The sequence below is a fragment of the Rattus norvegicus genome, chromosome 8 (assembly GCF_021556685.1).
Source record: "Rattus norvegicus strain SHRSP/BbbUtx chromosome 8, alternate assembly SHRSP_T2T, whole genome shotgun sequence".
Lineage (NCBI taxonomy): Eukaryota > Metazoa > Chordata > Mammalia > Rodentia > Muridae > Rattus > Rattus norvegicus.
Window position 1 is genome coordinate 95,906,262 of NC_141541.1, and position 15,699 is coordinate 95,921,960.

The window sequence follows — 15,699 nt, forward strand, 5'->3', positions numbered from 1 at the left end:
CCGGCCCATTGCTAACTCTTCCGGATCAATCTGGAGGGTGTTTGATGCCCCTTGGCATCTGCACCTGCACGTTCAGTGCACCTCTCTGTTCATGTGGCCCCAATTCATCTTGATCATCTCATGAGAGCTTGAACCCAAAGCTGGCCCTAAGACACCCTACAGAGTCGGAGAGGGTAAAGTATCCTCGGACATCTTTTCTTTCCACGACCCAGGGAGGTGTGGGTTGTGTGTGGAGGGTGGCTCCTCCTGTGGATCCCAGAGGTTGGGGAGGCATCTCAGGAGCTCAGCCACAGCCTCTGTGCCCAGCACCGCCTCCTCCGCCGCTAGGTCGCAAGCGCGCATCTCCACCGCACCGCGGCGCAGGGAGCTACTTGCACAGTTCAGTCCACTGGCGGTGGCGGCACAGCAGCGGTGAGGCTCGCGCACCGGAGGAGCTGGACCGTGTAAAGCCTGCGGTAACCCGGGGCAGGACGGGGTCTGGGGGTAGCCTGGGGTTCGGGTGTTTTTCAGTCTGCACCTGTGTTGGGATTGGAGTGGGTGAAGATAAGAAGGGTGGGAAAGAGTTACTGGGGTTCAGACGGTACCCAGAGCAGCTTACTGGCCTTTTGAAGGGCCCCCAAGTTCGAAGCCTGCCTTGCTGCTGAAGTCAGCCCTTCCTGCCTGAGGAGTCAGCAAATCCTGGATATAGCTTCGCGGGCTGAGCTGAGCATCCAGGGGGCATAGGGCGCCACGACCCAGCCACACCCTCTGCTGCAGGTGAGAAACTTTCCCGCCGCCACCAGGGTCTGCTGGTCTCTGCAGCGCCTCCACAGAGCCTCAGGGGCTGGGGAACCTGCACCTCCAGACCAAGGGCGTGGTCCCCCAGCCCCAGGATGCGTGCCCCCTGCAGTGAGTCTGTTTCTCAGGACTAACCTGCGTTGACAGGTTTGTTTAGATTGGGGAGCCAGCGGATGGTGGGTCACCTTACGGGTGAGACTGCAGTTACAAGTCCCTCCTGCGTTCTTCTCTGCCCCGTTCTGTATACTGAACCGGGGAAGGCCTTCCGAGAGCAAGTGCGACAGAAAACTGTTCTGATGCTTCGGTTTCCACAGGCTTTAGATGACATGGAGCCCCGGATATTGTAACTCGATTTAATCTGGCAACGATGAAGCAATCGGGAATGTTTTGAGAGCAAAAGAAGCTTGGAAGAAGGTGTCCCTGGCGATCCAGGGAAGAGGGAGAGAGAGAGAGAGAGAGAGAGAGAGAGAGAGAGAGAGAGAGAGAGAGAGAGAGAGAGAGAGAGAGAGAAACTGCCACACATAAATTAATCCTTACGAACTGTCCCCTCCCCCAAGTAAGTAGCAGTATTTCCAGCACACAGGTGAAAAAAAAAATAAGACAGCTAAATACATTTTTTTAAACCCGACTCCGTAAGCTAACAGTGGGGGCGGAGAGAGCTCTGGAAACTAATGCTGTGATTCCAGGCGTGGAGCACAGCAGCAAAAACAGGTACAAGAGAATGGCCTGGGATGCGAGGATCCATCCCATCAGACCGGCTCGGATGTTTACAGCAGGGCGGTGATACTGACCTGACGGAGTGGGGGTGGGAGGATAACTAGCTCCTTCAGGAAGGCAGAGGCCAGTCCAAACTGCTTGGAGAGGTCTTGAAGTCCGAAAGGGGCAGTGTGAAGACTGAGTAACCAGCCTCTGGAAGAGTGAAAGCGTTTTAAAGGCACCTCTGCACAGGTGTGAGGGAGGAGACTTTTCTAAGGATGGAAACATCGCCTCCCAGAACAAATGCTTTTAAAAGACAGCTCAGGACTACCCGGGAAAGCATTCCCACAGGGAATTTATGGCTAACTGGGCTGTGGATGAGGGCTTGCTATCTCTGCGTTTGTACAAATGTGAGTGATGAGTCATTAGGGTAATGGTGCTAGCCTAGTAGATAGCAACCAGCATTTTGAAAACATGGATCTCAATAGAAGAGAAAACATCACTACTGAGGAGAGCCAGGGTCACTATCAGCTTGTGCGCGCACTCTGTGTGCATGTGCATTCCTGTGCGTGTATTTCCATGTTGTTCATCCTGCTGTTTCTACATTCCTAGATTGTAGAAATGCCTAATGCCTCATGCCTAATGCTTGCTCTCTAGGCTGAGCCACCTCTGCTCACACAGGGTCTTCTTTAACTTTGCAAATGACATCATTTTCACATCCTCCTAGTTTCTATTAGCAGGCAGAAGCTGGGACATTTGAGCACTCAGAATCCACCTCTGAACGCTTTTGGATTTGAAAGATCTGCAGAGTGACGGAAACTTACTGAGATGCCTCCTCATCTATGGTCCGTCTCCTTTAGTCTCAGGCCAAACTGCCTGTCATTCCCATGCACCAGAGAACCTACAGATATATTGGGTAGTCACCAACCTTACCATGGTCGACAATATAAAGTGCACCTAGCTTCATAGAATCTTGGGGGGCAACCTCCTGCTAAATTAAACAACAGGCCAGGTTGGGGGTGGGGTGGAGGCCGGGTTAAAGTGAGTAAGTAGGGCTCTGTCTCTGTGCCTTTTCCTTCTTGGTGCCACTTACTCTGACGAAGATATATGGTTGTGGGAGTCACTGATTAAAGTCGCAATAACTATAGATCTGAGGGAAATGTGTCTGCAAAAGATATGAATCCTAGAATTTTGGGTGCGCAGGTTGAAGCTCTACATCAAGGTTCAGAGCAGTTTTAAAATAGAGGACTCAGGCTGGAGAGATGGCTAGGTGGTTAAGCACACTGGCCGCTCTTCCAGAGGACCTGGGTTCAATTCCCAGCACCCAAACTGCCTATAATGCCAGTCCTAGAGGATTTGATGCTTCTTCTGGCTTCCCTGGGCCCTGCACACACATGGTTGGTAGAGTACTTGCCAGGTGAGTGTGGTCCCTGAACTTGGATCCCTAGCACACACATTAAAAATGCCAGACATGGTGGCTGTAACGCTACAGAGGGAGAGACAGGAGGCTTTGCTGACCCACGAGTCTATGAATCACTGAGCTTCAGATTTGAGAAAGATTCTGTGTCAAAAAGATGGAGAGCAATAGAAGACAGTGCCTTACACCAGTCTCTTGCTTTCCTGCACAAACATGCACACACATGCATATGCACCCCACACATACACATTTATGTGAACACACATACACATACATACACACACACACACACACATACATGCACACACGCACACACGCAGTCAGATGAATTGCATAGCTTATAAATTCCATTGCTTTGGAAACTCAAGTACAGGGATATGTGTGAGGCCATCATGGGCCACACAGTGGATCCTTGTTTCAAAGAGTTGGGGGTGGAGGGAGAGATAGAAAGAGAAGGAATGAGATGAGATTACAGGTTAGTTCCTGCCTGGTGAGCCACATTCTGGTGACAGACATCCTGGGGTTTCAGTCGTCTGCCAGCCAAGTGAGGTCTTAGAGACCAGCTTTGCATTTCATTGATAAAGACTTGCCATTCCTTAAGTACATTTGTGTGGAGCTTCTCAGATGTCAGGAAGATAGCAGTGTTGGAAATGTACCCCAGGACGTGGGACCGTAATCATCACTGTGCCCATTTAACAAAGGAAGAGACAGAGACCCAGAGGAGTAAGGTATGGATGCTTAGTTACAGAGTCCATAGGCAGGAGACCTGAGGTTAGAGCCAGGCTCGCCACCAGCATTACCTGTTCCCTCCGTGTGGTTTAGGTTCAGAGGAGCCCAGGGTCTACTCCACTCCATGTTCAATTCTGAGCAGCACCTATTCAGGGGTGAGGGGCCACATCAAAGAATCTGCAGGAAGGTGGCTTGAGACAAAGATCTGGAGGGACAGACAATAACCTGGCAAAGAAGGGCCATAAACAGCCTTTGAGCCAGTCCTGAGATAGGTGGCTGCATTCCCAAGATTGGTGGACAGGACTGGAGAAGAGGGGTTCCCCATAGGATTAGAGGCAAGCTGAATTTTGTCTTCCAATGCTCCCATTCACTTGTTAGAAAGCAAGAAGAAAAACAATCAGAAACTAGCAGGCAGTGTGATTCGTAGATAAAGTGAGGGCACCAAGGTAAGCTTTTTGACTAAGGTACACACTACCCACTCCAAGAATGGGAAGATGGCCGAGTTGGCAAAGTGCCTGCTTGGCAAACATGAGGACCTGAGTCTGGATCCCCAGAATCCATGGAAAAGGCTGGGTGTGACAGTGTGTGCTGTAGCCCTGATTCTCAGGGTAAAGGTGGAAGCAGAGACAGGTGGGCCTCTGACGCTCATTGAGTCCAGCTCAGTCTGTGAGCTTCAGGTTCAATGAAAGACTCAGTCTCGAAAAATAAAGGTGGAGAGGAAGGCACCTGACATGGACCTCTGACCTCCACACACATAAGCATACATACACAGATCATAGCACCTACAGAATGTGTGCATGCATGCTTGCATACCCATGTGCACACATACAGGCAGAGAGAGAGAGAGAGAGAAAGAGAGAGAGAGAGAGAGAGAGAGAGAGAGAGAGAGAGAGAGAGAGAGAGAGGTGGATTGACGGTATAGCTCAGTGACAGAACATTTGCCTACCTTAAGTGAGACTCTGTATTACATCCCCACCACCACAAAGACACAAAAGATGACTAATAATATAAGCATTGAGAGAATAGGCTGTTGAAGAGATATCTTCAGAGAGAGCTGCTGAACCTGCATATGTGCCTCCTGAACGTGAAATTCATGAGATGTCATGGGCAGCTCGATCTACCTCCCTTGTTCAAATTTGGTAAGGAAAGGATGCTTGGACATTTTCTGGGACCATGAGGGACCAGCTGGAGAACGACAGCACAGGAGCAGGGAGTTTTGAGTGGAGGAGATGATGAGGAAGAGTGAGCCACCGGAAAGAAGACAGGTGTCACTGAGCAGCTCAGAGACTAAGGCCAGGGTAGTCCTGCCTTCCTGCTTTGAACTTGCGTGGGTGAGAAACTGTCCAGCAGCTCAGCCGATGATGGAGAAAGAGAAAAGTTCTGATCCCAGGAGGGAGCACAGCGAGGTCAGCCTTCATGTGTGGACACTGCAGTTCTTTTGGGTCTCAGAAGTGGCTGTGTGAGCAGAAGGGCAATGCATTCTGTGGTGAAAGACAGAGAAGGAGAGTCCATTTCAAAGGGTCTTGGAAAACAAAAACAGGCAAATACTGGGGCAGGTGCCACCAAATGTGGCTGCTCAGAATATGAGGGTCTTTAATGGCTGGATTAGAATGGGAAAGAGTAGCAATCTGTCTGCCTGATGCTCCACTAACTTCTGATGGCTGAAGAGTTAGATGTGGGAACAGTTAGGAAAAAATACTTCCTTAGCCAGTATTTCAGAGACTCCCATTGGAAAGAGAGGCTCATCAGAATTTAGGGGGGAGGGAGAGAAGAGGGGAGGGGGAGAGAGAGAGAGAGAGAGAGAGAGAGAGAGAGAGAGAGAGAGAGAAAGAGAGAATAAACAATAAACACAAGGAGAGAAGTATCCTGCAAAATTGCGGACAGTACCAAGTGTGCATTTGTCCATTGTTTGTGGTTGAAAATGACTTTTGCCTTCATTTCATTTTCCTAAAACTGTGACCTTTCTTCAGACAGCAGATAGCAAAGAAGTGGGTCCGTCAGGTGGGGAGATGTGTTTTCCTTAGAACACAGTTAAGGTTTCATTTTGGGGGAGACTTAGATTAGTGTCCATCTAAGATGATGCTGATACAGTCTAAGGGGCCTGGGGTCTGGATCAAGTGCATTTTCTCTACCAGGCAAAATCGGAAGCATTAGCAGGTGGTGGCAGAGAAATCTGAGATTTGCCCCCACCCCCATCCAGGGTTGGAAGACCAGATAGGGGACTGGTAAGTGTTGAGTGACTGTCTTGATGTAGCCTTCAACTTGTTGAGCCAGTCCACCAGCAGGGGGCCTTCCTGCGGGACACAAAAGCTGCCAGGCCTTTGTCTTAAGTCAGGGGACTGAGGAAACTTAATGCCTTCCTTAGCTAACCATGGTCCTGCTCTCTTTCTGTCTGCTAACAGGGAGTCCATCTAACACCTAGGCTCTTGATGCTGCTATTTTATTTATTTATTATTATTATTATTATTATTATTATTATTATTATTATTATTTGGTATATGCCAAGGTACAAAGTGTTCCTTTTCTTTTCTTTCTCTACTGGAGTATGAAATGTATTTACTCCTACTAGAAAGAAGGAGAAAGCATGCGAGACATTAACTTTTGCTCCCCCTTCCTTGTGAACATGCTGTAATAATGTTCAGTCTGTGTTAATGTTGCTTAGGTGTGAGGTAAAAAAAAAAAAGCAGAGGTTGAAAATCTCTTTGTGAGATGCTAAAACTGTACAAGTTAAATGTGGGTTTAATTGTGGCTTCTGCTTCTGCCGCCAAGACCTATATAATTACTTCCCTGACTAGAGGACATTACTAAAATGCCATAGCCCTTCAGGTGAAAATGATTTGCTTCAGATACTCATCTCCTCAAAGGCGCATTTGCTTTCCTCACACATGTCCTTGTGACGGCAAAACAAGTGTCATGAGAAGCAGGGGTGGCTGAGAGCGCTGCTTCCCACAGGTGGACTCACAGTGCCTGGTGAATCAAGAAAGAGGCATGAGGTGATGGGTAAGAGAGTGTGACCTTTCCTAGCTCCCCCTGAAACCCACACACGCTAACACGGTCGATGGAAAACGCAGACATTTGAGATGAAACTCTGGACAACATTATACAAGCCTGTCACACTTACACCAGTGTTTTCAAATTTCTACACAGCCTAATGGTGCAGAGAGAGTTAACCTGTGTCCCTGAGGCTGAGCTTGAGGTGCCAGAAGCAAGATAACTGCCTCCAAGGACAGTCACATAGATACTTACTTTTATCATCTGCAGTTACCTATCTACCATAGAAAGCAACCCGCCATGTCTGAGTCAAAGTGACACCCGAAGGAGATGAACATGTATGTATGTATGTATGTATGTATGTATGTATGTATGTATGTTTGGAGACTCGGGGACCCTCAGACAAGAGGTTGCAGGCACACTGTCCATCCCTTGTTTTGCAGGGCCTCACCTTCCTCCCTTCAGGTCTTACCTGTGAGGTGAAGCAGTAGGGTGCTGGGAGCTCCAGCCTTGCTCCCTCCCTCAGGCTCTGGCTTGCTCATCAGCAGTTCCACTAGGGTGGCTGAGGGCTAGGCTAATGGAGAACGTTAACAATGCCCACTTCTGTCTAGGCCAGACCAAGAACATGGTCCTGTGTCTGAACTCTTCTGCTACATTGTCTCAACCTCCTACATTTACAAGTTCTGATCCTTCTCCCCCTGCATTCACCTCTCATCAGAATGATTTGCCTCCCGGCTGTAGGAGTGGTGTGTGCTGCTTGGAGATGGATACCCGTGGAGAGAAATAAAGTAAGCTATTTCTGACAGACCACCTTCCAAGAGGTGATTTAAGATACAGCCTACTCTACTTATTATAGTCTGTGACAAATGTTTCACAAACTCCAATAATTAAAACTTAAAGAGTGCTTCCCCAGGGCTACACAAATGGCCTGTGTTTAAAGTTTTATTTCACCTGGCCACAGTGTTTTAGAACTACAGCCACATAAATCAGCCCGAGTACTTGGTAAGCAACAGGCTGATCTTTTGGGAGCTGGATTCATGCTGTCCCGGTTAGCTACTTTTTTGTTGCCGCAATAAAATACTATGACCAAAAGCAACTTGAAGAAGAGAGTTTGCTTGGCCTTGCAGTTCCAAAAGATAAGAATCCATCGGGAGCCATGGCAACAAATGGTAGGCATGGTGACCGGAGTTCCATCTTTTTTTAAATTTATTTTTTCTTATCTTAGGTGTTTCATCTTTAACAGAAGACATGAAGTAGAGAGGACAGGCTCAAAGCTGAGTGAGGTAGTATAACCAAGTGCATACATCTTCTGGTTTGACCATACCTGCCAGATCTCCCCAGTGAAAATATAAACTGGACACCAAGGATTCAAATACCTGCTCTATGTGGACATTCCTCACTCAAACTACCACACTCTCTCATAAGTAAGAAATTCAAGTCATTCATCATGAAATTTGAGAAAAAGAAAGAGATCCGATGTGCTAAGGTAGTTAGTTGGACAAAGTACCATGGTAGGGGTGGTTCTAAGCCCCTGTTGTATCACAACTCTTTCTGGGGAGATGTGTTAGGAAGCCCATAACAAACCAAAGTATGGATACCAACAAAGTCCAACTTTGTGAACCAATGAGTTTTACTGGGGTTACTTACAGGAGTATGGGTAAGGAGCAGAAATAACTCAAAGACAGATGCATCACCAAGGCCTACACCAGCATGGGTGATGGCCTGGAGCCTGGAGCACATTGCATAGCCTTCAGGCAGCTCAACAGGTTGGAGAGTGTCCTTTCCACAAAACCCCAGTCTAACTTCTTCAAGGCAGCTCAGGCGTTTTCTGTGTCTTCCAGTCTTTGCAGCTTAGCTCTCTAGGTTCTGAAGGTGACTTCTAGCTTTTTCTGCTTACTCTAGAAAGCAGAGAGGGGAGCTGGTGAATCTGGTCAGTTTCAGGGACTTCCTGAAGCTATTTTGAGTTGTTTACTTTTCTGTTTAGGGAACTTCCCTGAAGTATTAATGAAGTACTTCAATTGCAGAGGAGGCAACTTTTCATGTCAACCTCATTCTCTAGAGAAGGGAAGTTCAGAATCTGGAGAGCTTGAAGAGTAGAAGAAAATGGGCAGAAGCTTTGAGGACCATCTTTGTGCTCAGCTAGGGCTCCTATACCATACTGGGACTATTTCCTTTCTTTTAAAAATTATTTTTTTGTTTTATGTGCAGTGCTGTTTTGCCTGCATGTATGTCTGTGTGAGGATGTTGGAGCCTCTGGGACTAGAGTTACTAGAACTGTAGTTACATAGTTGTGAGCTGCCATATGGATGCTAGGAATTGACCCTGGGTCCTTTGATAGAGCAGTCAGTGCTCTTAACCGCTGAGCCATTTCTCCAGCCCTGAGACTCTTTTCTTTTTCTTTTTTTTTTTTTTTTGGTTCTTTTTTTTTTTTTTTTTCCGGAGCTGGGGACCGAACCCAGGGCCTTGTGCTTCCTAGGTAAGCGCTCTACCACTGAGCTAAATCCCCAGCCCCCTGAGACTCTTTTCTTAAAGATACTTTTGTATCTGCTTTCTATGTCATCATGCTGTCATTGTGCCCTTTACTGTGTGTGTGTTTGTGTGTGCGTTTGTGTGTGTATGTCTGTGTCCGTCTGTCTCTGCCTGTCTGTCTGTGTCTGCATATGCCTCTGTGCATGTGTCTGTCTGTCTTCCTCTGTATGTGCCTGTGTGTGTGTGTATGTGTGTGTGTGTGTGCCTGTGCGCATGTGCATGTGCATGCGTGTGTGTGTGCACCTGTCTGTCTGTCTGTGCATATACCTGTGTCTTCCTCTGTGTGTGCCTGTGTGTGTGTGTGTGTGTGTGTGTGTGTGTGTGTGTGTGTGTGTGTGTGTGTTTGAGAGCTGAAGGTCAGTAAGGGTGTGAACAATTCCATATATGAGCCTGAATTCTAGACTGGACTAGGCCTGGACTTTTTGATCTCCACTAAGCCTCTCATGTTAAGCTCACAGTGCTTTAATTTGAACTTTCTCCTCCTAATTTTAACTTGTTTAGAGCAGGCACTCCTTAGAACATTGGTGTGGGAACTTCATGTACCTGTTGAAGGTGGCATGGAGGAGGGTGGATTAACGAGAGTTTGGAAATAGCTTTCCTTTCAGAAGTCTATTTATTGTTTCATTACTATGAGAATGATTGGGATAAAGTCAGGAATGATGGACTTTCAAATTCTGTTTAATTCAGTTAAATGGCAATTTTGTTTCTAATGACAGTTTAATTCATCAAAGAGAACAGTGTTTTCCTCAAATTAATTCAGCACTTACATAAGTTTACTTGCACTATAAATTTCATGGGCGAGGAAGCTTAAATAACGGACATGCATGTTCCACTGAGGGCCATAAGGGAAGGCTGTGTCACAAGCTCTGTCTGTGGCTTTCTGATGGCTGTCTTACTGCTATCTGCTCACATGGGGTTCCTCTGTGTGTGCTCCCTTGTGTGTCTCTTTCTGGATATCCATCAGACAGCCTCTTCAACCCACACTGTTTCCAATGTAGTCTCATTCAAGTGTCAGCAGTTAGGGCTTTGACGTGCAGATTACAGGGCGGTCAAGAGTCAGTCTATAAGTGTCAGATCTGTTTGTTACTCATCTGTGTTCCCGTGTCTCTCCATGTCTATCTCTTTCATCTATCTGTTGATCATCTATCCATTATCCGCTTGCTAGCATCATCTATCAATTTATTGATCCCTACCGTCTATCTAGTCTGTATCTACAGTACACAAATATATATGTGCAGATGCTCACACACATACCCATAAGTTTTGAAAATAGATACACAAGTTGAGTTAATGACATAAGTAAGAAGTAAGTTAGTACTTTGTCATATACTCTGACATATGAATATCTAGAAGGAATTTCACCAAGTTCCTCTAAGTCCCTTATGTCTGTCCTGCTCTCAGCACAGGTGAGTGTTTAAGCCTTAGGAGGTTGTCACACAGGTGCAGTAGTGGTGTAAAAATAAAGGATTTAAGAATCCATATGTGTTTCCAGAACTGGTCTAGTCTGAACACTAGTCCTTAGCTGCTCATGATTTTCCCAGATGGAAAAAGAGGACCCCCAAAACTCTCCAACCCCAAGCTATGGAAAGAAGCAAGAATGTCTGCTTGTGGCCAGGAGGATATACAAGGTGCCTGGTTGGCTCAGTATTGAACTCCATTCCCTAAACTCCTCCTGCTTTGGAAGGCTCTCAACCCCTCCCACAGAGCACTGATTGAGAAGCACTTCTTACCAATACTACTATTCTTTATTTTAAAAAATGTTTTCACTTTTTCTCTTTAAGGGGGAGGGACTTATTCTAGCTTACAGTCCAGGGACGTGCTTCCACCCTTGCCTTGCATCCTGGAGGAGAAGGCTCGGCTACAGGAGCCAAAGGTCAAATTGTTTTATTAGCAGTCAAGAGGCAGAGAGAACAGGAAGATGAGTTGGCTGTGCTACAGAACACACAGACACACAGACACACACACACACGCACGCACACACGAGAGAGAGAGAGAGAGAGAGAGAGAGAGAGAGAGAGAGAGAGAGAGAGAGAGAGACTGTCTATCTGTCTTTGGTCCACACATCCCCAAATAGTGCCCTGAGCTGGGCAACAGATATTCAAACACATGAGCCTATGAGAGGGGCCGGAGCGTTGTGCCTCTAACTCCTCAGTGCACCTCAGAGCCATGCCTCAGCACCTCCCAAGGAGTCTTCTCTGAATAAAGCTTCTGTGCTTTATTTTTGGTATAAACCCTGTGTGTGCATGGCATCCCTTTTGATGTGCACCTGAAGTCTCTATTAGGATGAAGGTTATTATTTCCTCTCATGTTCAGGGCTGAAGGAAGTATAGCTTTGTAAAGCATTAACATCATGAGATTCCATAATACATACAGCATACAGCATGTCGATGACCCAGGCTTGTGATCTCAGTCCATTCATTTTTAAACAAAACTTTATTATTTTTTTGTGTGAACACATAGTGCGTGCGCACTCTCAAGTGTGTGTGTGTGTGTGTGTGTGTGTGTGTGTGTGTGTGTGTGTGTGTGTGTATGTGTGTGTGTAGGTCAGAGGACAACTTAGTGGAGTTCTCGTCTACCTTTATGTGGGTTGTAGGAATTGAACTCAGGTTTGTGCAGCCAGAGCTCTACCCACTTAGCCATCTCATCCTAGCTCTTAGTCTGTTCTCAGTGCTAGCACAAAATGCCATAGGCTTAGAAACAATAGACATGCATCACTCACACTTCTGGAGGATGAGGAATCCGATGTGAAGACACCAACACTCTCAGTGTCTGGCAGGGACTCTCAGCCTCATAGACAATGCTTCATTGTTGTGTCTTCATGCGATGGGGACAGGCAGTGCACTTGGCTGCTTCTCTTAGGTTACCAATCCACTCACAAGGATTGAGACCTTGTGACCTAGTTACTCCCTAAAAGATCCACAAACTCTTAGTATGATCCAAGGACCAACACATGAGGATGGGGAAAACCATTGATAACACGACTTGTAGATGAGTGGAACTCAGCAGTCAGCAATGTAGAAAAGGCCATTGTCTGATGGCTTATAGAAGGTGCTAGGCAAGGGATGGGGGGCGGGGGTAGAAGGCCAGGGGAGGACTTATTATCTCAATGGTATCATAACCTTTCTTGTGGTATCTCTCTCTGTGTGTGTGTGTCTGTGTGTGTGTGTGTGTCTGTGTGTGCGTCTGTGTGTGGAAAGGACTGTCACCATCTCCAAAGGTCAAGGACAGTTGATATGTCCCAGTATGTAGAATTTAGTTGAGAAGATTTTCTGGACTGAAGTAGTGAGAACTACAGAGCCAGGAGACACCAACTCAGAGCCTTCTATGTGGCCTGTTTACTACTAGGTACTACAAGGTATCTTGAGCTTAATTGGTGGAGGGAATTCAAGTCCTTTTTGAGGCACTTGTTGTTAGAGAAAGGATGCCCATGTGTTAATCAATTAACTTTAATGTGCTTGCTTAGTATCTACCTGGGTATAATTTTAAGCTCCATTTGTTATTTACACGTTATTATATTGATCTGAATGTTGATTTTAAGGGGAACGTCGTCTGTCTTAGGAACACACTTTTTATTCTGTGGTGCACTCTGAAACCAGTCCCAGGTTGTACCCTGGCAACCAGGGGCAGAGCACTGGTACATTCTGAAAACCTGTTTGCTGTCAGTCACAGCATAGAGTGTCTTCTATGAAACAGTGGGGCGTGGCCTAAAACTCGACAGTGTAGATCAGTGGTTCTTAACCTGGGAGTCCTGACCACTTTGGGGTCAAACAACCATTTCACAGGGGTCACCCAAGACCATTGGAAAACACAGATATTTGCACTAACATGGAAATGAAGGTTATCTAACTGGCCTCTTGGTGCGAGCATCTTGGAATGCCCAGGAGGAGCGGGAGAGCTGACGTGGGGTTGAGAGAGTCAGAGGAGCTAATGAAAAAGTGTTACGGTGTGGGAGGGAGGAGGGGAGATGGGTGGTTTCTCACTGCATGAGCTGAAAGGTGTCTGGAGCCTGATAATCACTATTTTCCACCACAGGTTGTTCTGAACTACCTAGGTGCGCCTGAAAAAGCTAAGCCCTTTCCAGTGTAGTTAACGACGTAGTCATAATTGTCACTGCCTTCGTTGGCAACAGTGCTTTCAGCTATTGGAAAGAACAGTTTGTCTCTCTGCTCTCCAGGAAGCTTGTTTGCGATGCGTTTCCCATCTGTGAGGTTATTTTTAATAACTCTAATGATCTGGGGGCAATCTGACCTACATTAAATACCTAGAGCAGCAGGGCACCAAGGTAGGACACCCCCTGACTCCTGTTTGTATGGACAGAGGGCACTGCCAGTTTTTAGCTCCCTGGTGTGAGTCCTGGTGTGACAGTGTCACTACCCCTGAACCAGCCAGCCTTGCACAGACTGGGCGTCCCAGACAGGGTAGCAACAACCAAACAGCCAACAGGTCTGGCTTCCTTTCAGCCAAGCTCAGAGACAGCCCTGGGTGTCTATTTACCCTGGGACATGAATAAAAAACCACTGCCTGCTGGACTTTCCTAGGTTGACCAGATGGCCTTTTAAAGAGGAGATTGATTGCAGGTTCTGGAAGCAAAAAGGAGGCATACAGTGAAAACAAGACCACCACCCCACCCCCCATGCCGCCACCTTTTTTTTCCTGACAACTTCTAAAACCGTAGCTGGCTGGATGGGAAGAGGCATCTGGCTTTTCCTTCTGCCTTACTGCAGGACCTCAGGGCTGCTTCTGGTATCGGTCACTCCCTGGTTTGAGATGCTAGGTCTCTGCTTTTCTCCTATCATAAATTCTTTCTTTTAGGACCACAGCACACGGAAGCAATAGGGTTGAGTGATCTATCCCTGATTAGCTTATTTAGGCGACAGGAGAGAAGAAACATTCGTATAAATATGTTGTCTACAGTGGGCTTTCTGTCACCAGAGAGCTTGTAGTCTGGGACTCTGTGAGAGTACCAGGTGGCTGCTTCTAATCCTGTTGGTCTCTGCTGTGTGGTGCTGGGCTGCAGGCTGTGGGGAGGGCAGCAGTGTGTTTGTGGTGTGCCACTTAGAGGGGAGGAACACAATCTCCACTTTTATTTTCTTTGTTTCATGTACCTGTCATTATCTTCTTGTCTCCCCCTGCTTTGTTTATTTCATTGGCTGCAGTGTCAATCTGCAATGATCAAAGGATACGGCATCGTAGTGGCCTTAAAAAGAGACAGTCATTACTGTGTTGCTAAGTTGGTAAGTTAGTTGAGTAGCAGGGATCCTGAGATGTAAATGCTGATAATTACAGCTTTTAAACAAACATCCAAATGGCCATCATTTGAGTTATTTTTGTTATAAATAATTTCTCTCCAAATGGTCTTCCTTTTCTTTTTTTTTTTTTTTTTTGCCGCTCTGGAGATTGGAGTCCAGGGCTTCCACAAACGGCAGGTAGTTACTAAGCAACATCCCGTATCTGTTACCTTTTCTTTACTTCCTCTGCCTAGAACACATAGGTTGGTTAACCACAAAATAGGTTTGGTAGGAGCTAGCTGGCCAAGGAGTTGGTGATAGGCAAAGAATAAACACAGTGGCTTTTCTGTCCCAGAAGGGTTCTTATAGCTAATAGTAACAGTTTATGTTATTTCTTAATCTTACTCTGAATCTTCACTACACAGAGAGGGGAGGGGGGAGGGGTGGGGGAGGGGAAGGGACAGAAGGAGGAGAGGGAGAGGTTGAGAGAGCAGGCAAGAGGGAGAGGGAGGGGGAGGGGGAAGGGGAGAGGCTGAGGGAGAGGTTGAGGGAGAGGTTGAGGGAGAGGGAGAGGGAGAGTTTCCACTGTGACTTGAACATCTACTTTCCTGATTCATACAGTACTCTCTCAGGAGCCTCTTCACAAGGAATCTGATTCTGCTCTATCCTGCTGGCCTTGGTGGCTCCCAGGAGCCTTAATGCAAGCCTCTACAACCCTGTTGCTTTTTTATTTTGCATGCCTGTCAAACCATCATGTGGAGGATGCTGTCGTGTCCTGATACCTCCAGACGTTGTCTGACTTCTCTTTAATTGCAATAACCTGTTTAATAACGCAGCTGTGCTGGCCACCCTGCCTACAGTTTTGTCCACATTCACCTGCCTTACCTTGCCAAACTCCTTGTGAAATAGAGAAGAGGACACAATGACAGAAGTAGTGAGTGCATGAGAGAGACAGTTGCCTCAGTAGTCAGGTTCCATATTGAGTTTCTGAGGAAACACAGGCTCTTCACTTGCTTGTGTCTCTAGGAGGGACCTCAGGTCCTAGAACAAGCCATCAGGAAGGTTCGCATCCCTGGGAACAAAGAGAATGACTGACCATTATAATCTTTCCTAGGGGAACCCGTGGCTTAAAGGCATCCTGAACCTGACATAAGGCAAGGTCAAGGACCGCAGAGATGAAGGGAAATGCATCTTGTCACAGCTCTGTCCCTGCTGCCATCTGTTAGGGACCAGGGTCAGGTCTCCTTGGATTTGCTTTTTCCTGCTGAGACCTATATGTTTCAATGCTCCCAGGAGACTGAAGGGCCTGGTTTCTTTAGGCTGTGAGATCTG

At 46.8% G+C, this 15,699-nt stretch overlaps 1 protein-coding gene across 5 annotated transcripts in view; it reads left to right on the forward strand.

Moving 5' to 3' along the window:
* Mrap2 (melanocortin 2 receptor accessory protein 2) overlaps nt 1-15,699 on the forward strand; it is a 56,449-nt gene that overhangs the window by 19,599 nt on the left and 21,151 nt on the right. For 2 of the 5 annotated variants that reach the window (NM_001436529.1, NM_001436532.1), the window contains 1 exon segment: nt 383-455. The gene's annotated coding sequence lies outside the window, so the exon portion shown is untranslated. 5 annotated transcript variants of the gene reach the window in all.